Here is a 9,625-nt window from a genome sequence, read left to right as displayed (position 1 = left end):
ACAAAAGTGGAAAATAATTGTCACCACTTGCCACGCAGACTTAACGTCACAGGTGGCACACTAACAGTTACTTCTGCGAAATCTAAGTGATCCAGAATGGTGTACCGTCCTTGTGATTTCACTTCCAGTTTGTTCCGAAAACATGAGTTTACTTGCAGTCTGGCTGTGATGTTATCCAAGGCATCACATACCCTGGCGTTTGACTGACATGGACCATACAGCAGCTGGGTGTGAAGTGAAGTGAAGTATTCCCTCTCGGCCATTTTTATAAACGGGTGCAGGGGATGGTTGTTATCTGCTCTATACCCCTGGTAGTAGCCTCTAAATGGCCACTTTTTTGGACACATAATATTTTATAACACTGTTGCGTGTTAATTTAGAATATTCATAATTTTTGTCTGAGTCAATTACGATGATTGTAGTCACAGAAAATGATTTAGCTCACCTACATATAAACTTTGCCATCCAGAATTTTTAAAATGGAGCTGACAGTAGAACATGACCTCTGAACTACAACTTTAAAAGACCTTGTTTTCAAAAATGGCTCTGAGCACTATGGGACATAACTTCTAAGGTCATCAGTCCCCTATAACTTAGAATTACTTAAACATAACCAACCTAAGGACAGCACACACATCCATGCCTGAGGCAGGATTCAAACCTGTGACCATAGCGGTCGCGCGTTTCCAGACTGTAGCACCTAGAAACGCTCGGCCACCCCGGCTGGCAGACCTTGTTTTGGTTGTTATTGTAGTGTTGGCAGAAGAGCCAACACCGTGTTGCTAGAGGAGGCCAAAATGCACGCTTTTAAGCTCACGTAGATTGGCGTGAGGTCTGGAACAAGGTAAAGTAATTATCCTATAAAGAAAAGAACGTAGTTCTTGGAATACTTAACTTTAATCCACAATTGGTGAACATCTCTCATTACTGTACAAGCTTCACAATATTAATTATCAAATGCTATGGCGCCTTGCTAGGTCGTAGCAAATGACGTAGCTGAAGGCTATGCTAACTATCGTCTCGGCAAATGAGAGCGTATTTGTCAGTGAACCTTTCCTAGCAAAGTCGGCTGTACAACTGGGGCGAGTGCTAGTAAGTCTCTCTAGACCTGCCGTGTGGCGGCGCTCGGTCTGCAATCACTGACAGTGGCGACACGTGGGTCCGACGTATACTAACGGACCGCGGCCGATTTAAAGCTACCACCTAGCAAGTGTGGTGTCTGGCGGTGACACCACAGTTATTAACATCATGGCCTTGAAACTTGTTATAGCTCTATTGTTTAATAGGTTTCATTACTTGCTGTAATCAGAACTTTCTAGCATTTTATAACAGATATTTAATCTACAACAAATAAGGATATTTCTGTTCCAAATTTAATTTTCAGGAAATTACTTGAAAACTATTAGAGGTAGCTCAATGGGGTCATGTAGTTACTACTTTTATGTTGAACTGAAGCATCATACAAGTTTTCACATTTCTAAGTCTAATATTTAATGTCTTTAATTTTTCTTAAAAATATGGATTCTGACCAAAATACTACTCTATTCAAGTTGAGACTTGTACCAGTTAATTTTGACATACATCTGCACATTATGACCAATTTTTGGCTTTTTAGCTTTGTTACTTACTGCCACTTGTTTTTTTCTTAAAACCGTATAGTTAGGGAAAGATATTCTTCTTATCAAGCTGAGATTTGACAGTTTAACATTAATATACTAAAGCAAATGCTGACAAAGTTTAGAAAAGCAACTTTAACTTTTAATTTCATTCTTAAATTATGGTGCAAACTTGCATGCTACGCACAGACGCATTATGGTGACGTGGCACTGGTAGTAGTGAACTGGGGTAAGTACCAGCACACTTGCTGACCTCTGTATCTCTCAAATGATACAGTGCTTGTTTTGCCACAACATGACATATATGTATCAAATTCTAAAGCACAAATCTATTACAAAACAGAATTATATAGTTATATGAACCTGCAAAAATAGTGCATATTTTCTTCCAGACTAAGAATCACTATGCATCCATGTTCAAAGAAGTCTTCTATACTAAAAGTTAACAGCACCTAAAATTTTACCAATTAGCTTTGCTTACCAGTAGCTCCTCTTAACTTTACACCTACAATGGGCACTTCCACAAAATTCTTACTACACTTGACTTTGTCTCTAAATTGTTCAGATATGTCACAAATCAGGCTACCTTTATCAATCAAACAGTTACTTTCCCAATGATCAATCTTAGTTTTAATGTAAGGACACACAAAATTTGAATTTTCCTCTCTGTTGTCTCACACTTCATGTAAAAGATCACTTTCAATTTAATCAAAATGCTACATCTACCCTGTCTTCACAAGGTTTTATCAACTTTGCAGGTAGCATACCATTACTTTGGTTACTCATGTTGTCAGGTAAAGACTGAACACAACAAATGGATTCCATAGCACAACTGACATCACTTATTTCAGAAGGAACACAAAATATATTACTGTCAAAGTTCCATTTCCTACTTAGATCTTCTTTCACTTCATTCCATTAATTTGGATACAAATTTTGACTAACCACAGCTAACTTATTACAAAATGCACATTTATCTATGTTATCATCAATCTGGTCCCAAAAAAACATCAAAAAGTTCTCATTTTTATTCTCCAGACTCACAGATACCTCAACTTTATTGTTTGGATCATTACTCTGCCTGAGAATAAAGAAAAACTGTTTTGACTGAACTTGGTATTCCATGACTCTCACTTACAACATCACGTACATTAACTGTATTGTCAACATCATTTACAAATAACTCTCAAACTTCATTATTCTTAAACTCCACAAATACCTGTTACTCATCATCATATTCTTCCAAAATTACTTCATCAACAACATCACTAACAAGATAAGTCTCATCTCCATTAGAGTCACTGACCTCACCTACATTTATTTGCAATAAACCACCAGTCTTAGACTTATCAACCTCAGTTACTTCACAGCTCTCATTCACATCCATATCAAAAATGCCGCCTAGATCAGATCCAGTACAGTTATCACCTGATTTACATACATCACCAACACTGTTTTCTGACCAAGAGAAGAAATGGTTAGTACATACTACATCAAAATTCTCACTCCTCTTACATTCTGCTTTATGATTAGCATTTACATCACCATAATTAAACATAGTACTCCAAAACTTTTGATCAAAGTATAAATGAGAAATCTGATAGTCCTTCTGTTCAATTTCACATACATGTGCCTGTCAACATATTGTGAAAATCGTTCAAGACAATGATGAGGCCCATGTACTAAATCCCGCTGCAATCTTTCTGGTAATCTCACTTTAAGTACATCAGTCAAGGTCATTTTGTCAAATGGTTTGTCAAGATGTGGTAATTTTTTAAGTTGGTTCTTACAAAACTCTTTCAAAATGCCGTCCCTGTTCCTATAATTAAGACCATTCAAAATTTCACTTTTGATGGTCTCCTTTTTTGCTTCTGACCAAAATTTATTTTAAAAACTTTTCTCGAGACTTTAGTATGTTCCCCACTGACTTATATTTAAATTTACCCATGACAGAGCTTCACCTTCACAAAATCTTTTAACAAATTTAATTTTTTGATTGTCATTCATGCCCGACCCAAAACTATCTCTGCAGTGGCGCAGAAAACCCACTGGATGTAAATTATCTGATGGGAAACTATTGATAGGAGTTTTGGACCATGCAATACCATTGTTTGCACACAGACTTACGTTCAGACAAATTTCCTGAACTGCTGAAATTTTTTGATCTAAAACGGTTACATTAGTTTCATATTTTTTTTGTTTAAAGTGTTGCTACTTTGTTGGGTTTTCTCTCCTACAGCCTTCTGTCAACTCTGATGTCATCAACATTCTTTGATTGTTTTGCTGACTCAGCTACAAACTCATTTTCCAAAACAATAAATTTATTTTCTAAAACATCAACTTTTTCATTCACACTTTTTAATTCCTCTGATAACCCACCTTTTAGCTCTAGAACTTGATAGTTCTATCCGATCTTGTACTCAGTCCAATATTCTATTGTTATCTGACTTCATTTAATCTATTTTTGCCAAAATTAACTGCAAAATATCAGTTTTTACAGTTTCTTTATTGACTATCATTTCCCTTGGCTGAGACATGTCCTGACTGGATTCTACAGCTTTCATTTCTACCTCACTTTTTCTTTCATCCCTATTCATTTTGTTAACAAGCACAGGAGTCCACAAACAATTAACTTCACAAATAGTTTGCACTTATCTTTCCTCTTTGATGTCCCTAGTTGTAGCTGTAAAGTCCCCTTCACTTTAATTCGAACCGGCCCATCATTATCGGTAGTACATGGTCACTGTTGGTATGATTTACTTTGTTAGGCAGCCTTCGGTTTTTTGCTCCATGTGATCAAAAATTAACAAAATCAAGCACTTTTTGCAACAGACAAAATTTCATTATTAGTCAATTAATCCTGAACGACGCCCATACCTGTAATCTACCACCTCCTTCTTAGTTTCAACTATTGTCCATAATGTGAAAAGTCTTTTCTGAAAATTTGAGAACAGTAAGATTACATTAAACTTTTAGTTTTCTTATCTTTTCTTGTGGAGTTGCATCCAGCACTTCTTGTTTAGGGGTCTGATTCTTGAAAGTGAAATTGTCACATTTTAGGTCCTCATAGTTTAATTGATGTAAATAATTTTGAAGATTGTTGTTGCAGAATTTTTGTTCTTACATTACTTTATTTTGTCACATTTTAGTATATCACACAGTCTTTTGAATTTTCACATTGCCAAAGCCGAAATTACATTGTTCACCCAAAAGACAAAACTACATCTGATCACTCCATAGGCAAGCTTACTACTACTTCACTCTGCAACAGTAACAATATTCCAGAGAGTTTACAGTTTTTCTTGACAAATGGATTTCTATTAGTTTTGATTATTATTTCATAAATAAATACAGAAATAGACATAATAAACAGTACTAGATTGCATAATTAATAGCAGAAATTTTAAATGTGCCAAATAATTCTTAATTTCAAATGTTCTAAAAAAATAATTTTAACTGTTCATTCAGAACTAGTATTTATTGATTATAACATCCAAAATAATAATTCCCATTCATAAATTTTAGCTTGAAATGTAACATATTGTGTATAAAATTATATGAAGTTTTTTCAGAAAAACAGTTGAGATAACATTGATCTGTCCAAAATTTGAAAAAATATTATTGGTATTGACTACTTCTGTTGAGGTAAAGTAATGCTAGAGGAGGATGTCCCATTACAAGTGACAGATTCATCTCAAGTAAATATTTTTTCATAAAAGAACAAAACACTTCATTAAACCAATCACAAAAAAGATATGCATCACCCAAGCCTTGTTGTTGGACCTCCACATCATATTTAACCTGCTCTTCTGGAGTCACTACTTCTCAAAGGCTCTTGGGGTTTCTGAATGGTAAATAACCAGTGATTTAATTTCTAAATCACTCCTCGCATTGGCACAGAATAGCTTTGTGAGATGCACTTTCATTGGGTTGTGACCAGGCAATGCATTCTCCTCTGCTGTTATAAAGGTACTATTTGGCATCTTTTGCCAGAATAGGTTGCTAATGAAGTTCTCTGCTGCCTTTGTGTTGGAGCTGGCTGCTTCACCATGCCTCACAATGCTATGGTTGCCGGTTCTTTTCTTAAATTTCTTGAACCACCCACAGCTTCCCCTAGACACTTTTTTGGCAGCTGATGATCCTGGCATCTTCTTAACGAGGTCTGCAAAAATCATTGTCTCCTTCTCACAAATGATGTTCTTATTAAAAACGTCAACTTGCCATTGCTTTTCATTTATCCATATAAGGAGCAACCTTTCGGCATTGTCCAGAATATGAAACTGTTGTTTAAATAGTTTTGTCACTCCCTTTGAAGCATCTGCCCCCTCAATCTTGTCCTTGTTCTTGAGGATAGTGCAAATAGTTGATGTAGATTGATTGTATGTGTGTGCTAAATCAGTAACACCCACACCACACTCGTGTTTTTCAATGATTTTATGTTTCATTTCTAAGGTTATTTTCTTTCTCTTGTAGTCATCTTCTTGTGGCTTTATCTTTGGGGACATTTCTATGAAGGTTATTAAAATTTGAATGCAAAAAAGCACTGTGTGAACACTGGTTTAGAAAAATGTGTGATCACAAGCTGCACCAAGATGGTAACAGGAAGAGTGCTAAACTTTCTACAGAACATATTAAAGACATTGTTCATATGCCACTGCTGACAATGAAAGGTGTTCATATTGTTGAACGTTTCCTTCACCAAGCATGAATGGCTAATGATGTCACAGTATATCGTCATCTTTCATTATGTGAAACATTGATTGTTAAGTGAGTCTTTTTTTTACAATATGTTTTGATTGTTTTGTGAATTGTGCATTATGGGAGATGCTCATTGCATGAGTTACCACTGAATACAATTAGTGTTGTTGTGAATGACCTCACAAGGGGAAAAAATTACTATTTTTTATGTAACGGTATAAAGCTATGTTGAGTCATCTATCTTGAGAAGCTTTGTATATCAGTTCATTGATGCAGTCACGCAGTACAATGTGTGTAAATATTGTAAAGTTCAACATTTATGATTCACTCTTCTATTATGTCACCATTCCTTTCAATAGTTATTCCTGTGATAGTCATAATGGAGGTGAATCAGACGCTACTGTTGCTAAGTCTTCTTGGTTCAGAACTGATATTGATTACAGCAGTTGATGGCAAATTAAGTCATAAACACACTTACATTTCACACTGTATATTTTACACAAAGAATACACAAAATACAGCACCTCCTCATACAAACTGATAGGCTTGAACCACTCACAGCCTGTATTTTAGAACAAGACGAGTGATCATCTCAAAAAGGTAACAAAAAAGAATAATAAAACTTCACTTTTTCTTTCTCAGTCATGATTCTCTGATAGTTTCAATGGTAATACTATGTTTGTTATATAGAATTACAGTTATGTTTCCCTAATAAATATGTACTACTTCTTACAAACTTTTAAAATGACCATTTTATAAAGATTTTTATCACCTATTAAGAATTCGCAGATTATTCAAAAGCCTACAAAAGAATCTATGGTAGAGTAGTCAAAGAGGCAAAAATTATGTGGAATGACAATTTGATAAGAAACTCATCTAACAAAATGAGATCCAGGTGGAGAGTTATAAAGAAAGAAACTTGTAGATCAGTGCCAAAGAAAAATAATGTATCATTAACACTAGAAGGCTCAAAAGTCACAGATCCAAATTCAGTTGTGGAAAAATTCAATGAATACTTCACTTCACTAGCTGAAGACCTCATTCAAGTACACTGTCAATGACCAGTCCCAAGTTTCTCCAGCAAGTCATTGATCTCGACTGCTTCTATGTTATATGTATTAAACAATCCCCAATGAAATTATAAGTAAAATTAAATCATTAAGCAATAAAATGTCAAGTGGTCTTGATGAAGTACCTGATTTCATATTAAAAGCATGTGCTCACCACATAGCAAACCCCTTGGCAAAAATTTTCAAGCTCTCTTTAAAAACTGGCGTATTCCCAGATATTTTTAAAATAGCAAAAGTTTCACCACTGCTAAAAAAGGGTTCTTCTGAAAAAATATCAAACTACCGACCCGTGTCACAGTTAAGTTTCTTCTCAAAAAATTCTAGAAAAACTCTTCTATGACAGGCTTTTAAGTTTCATAAATAAATATGCACCTCTTACAATACAACAACATGGTTTTAGAAAGTCTAAATCTACACAGACAGCAATTTTCGAATTCTTAGACTGCATTTTAAAATCCCTTGATCAACATAAATTAGCTGCAGGTATTTTTCTAGATCTATCAAAAGCCTTCAACGTCCTGGACCATAACATTCTGCTCGAAAAATTAGAAAGACGAGGAGTAAGAGATGTAGCACATAGTTGGTTGTGTTCATACCTAAAAAACCGCAGGCAGAAAGTATCACTTCAGTATGAATTCAACAAAATTAATAAAACAAGAAACAACTCCTTTCTTTCTAGGGAATTACCAATAAAAAATGGTGTACCACAGGGCTCAATCTTAGGTCCACTACTCTTTTTGATTTATGTGGATGACTTAGTTGAATATATGAGTCCCACAAAAACTACCCCGTTTGCCGATGACACCAGCATATTGCTCACTGGATGCAGTCCAGAAACTTTGCGGTCCACAGCAGAAAGTTCTATGAAAATACTTTCTGAGTGGTTCACAAAAAATAAACTCATTATAAATACTGAAAAAACTGTGCGTGTCAGTTTTCATTTAATTCCTCCAACTTATCAAATGTCTATTCAAGACCAATTAAATAATGATCCCCTAGAAAATGTGTCACAAAATTCTTGGGTCTTTGGATTCAGCAAGACTTAAAGTGGGACACACATATAAATAATTTGTGTAGAAAACTATCATCTGTGTGCTATGGCCTAAGAGTTTTAAAGGCTACAACAAGCAAACCAACAGTACTGCAGGCATACTATGCACAGTTCCACTCACTAATCCGATATGGGATCATTTTCTGGGGATACTCAATTTACAGTGTAAAGGTTTTTAGAATGCAAAACAGAGCTTCAAGAATAATTTGTGGTGTTAAAAAGATGGAGTCCTGTAAATCCCATTTTACTGAGCTTTGTGTTCTAAATTTTCCAAGTTTATTCATTTATGAAACTATCTTGTTAACTAGGGACTACCTCCTGAAAACAGGCAAACTGCTACAGAACAAAAGTGTACACAACTATAGTACCAGAAGGGAATCAAATATACATCAAAAATATCACAGAACAACCACCTATTAGAGGAGCATAATTAATATTGGTGTAATACTACACAATAAGATACCAGAGGAAATAAAAAATACTACTCATCCAATATTTAAAGGTAAACTAAAGGCACTTCTAATAAAGCACTGTTTCTATTCTGTCAGAGAATTTCTGAATACGTAACAAAATTAACTGTAGTAGGTACCTAATTTTAATTGCTAATACTATGCATTATTGTAACTTATCTTTGACCTGTCCAATATCAATTGTACAATTTGTGCTATATGATAAAACTGGACCAATAAAAAATCAAATCAAATCAAATCAAAGCACAGTGAAATTCTTTAGGACTAAACTTGGGTGAAAACTTAAGTTGGCATGAACACTCAGAATATTTAGTTAACAAACTAAATGACCTTTCTTTTGCAATGGGAGTGTTACATGATGTAATAGACATGGACAGCCAAAACATTGTGTACAACAGTTACTTTGAATCTGTCATCAGATATGGCATAATTTTTTGGGGTAATTCAAGTTATATGGTACGGATATTAAAAATTCAAAAAAGAATCATTAGGAAGATGTATGCTGCACAACCAAGAACCTCATGTTGCCCATTGTTTAAAAACCTAAATATACATTTTTGAAATTCTAATTTTCCTGTACAGTAAACCTGAACTTTTCAAAGAATTTCACTTCAAACACACTTACACAACTAGGCAAGAACAAAATTTTATGCTCCCTCCACACAGATTAAAGCTATATTCTATGACTCCTCAATACATGCTTCCTCCACACAGATTAAA

Source organism: Schistocerca piceifrons, chromosome 2 (assembly GCF_021461385.2).
Source record: "Schistocerca piceifrons isolate TAMUIC-IGC-003096 chromosome 2, iqSchPice1.1, whole genome shotgun sequence".
NCBI classification, from domain to species: Eukaryota; Metazoa; Arthropoda; class Insecta; order Orthoptera; family Acrididae; genus Schistocerca; species Schistocerca piceifrons.
This window is presented reverse-complemented; position numbering follows the sequence as displayed.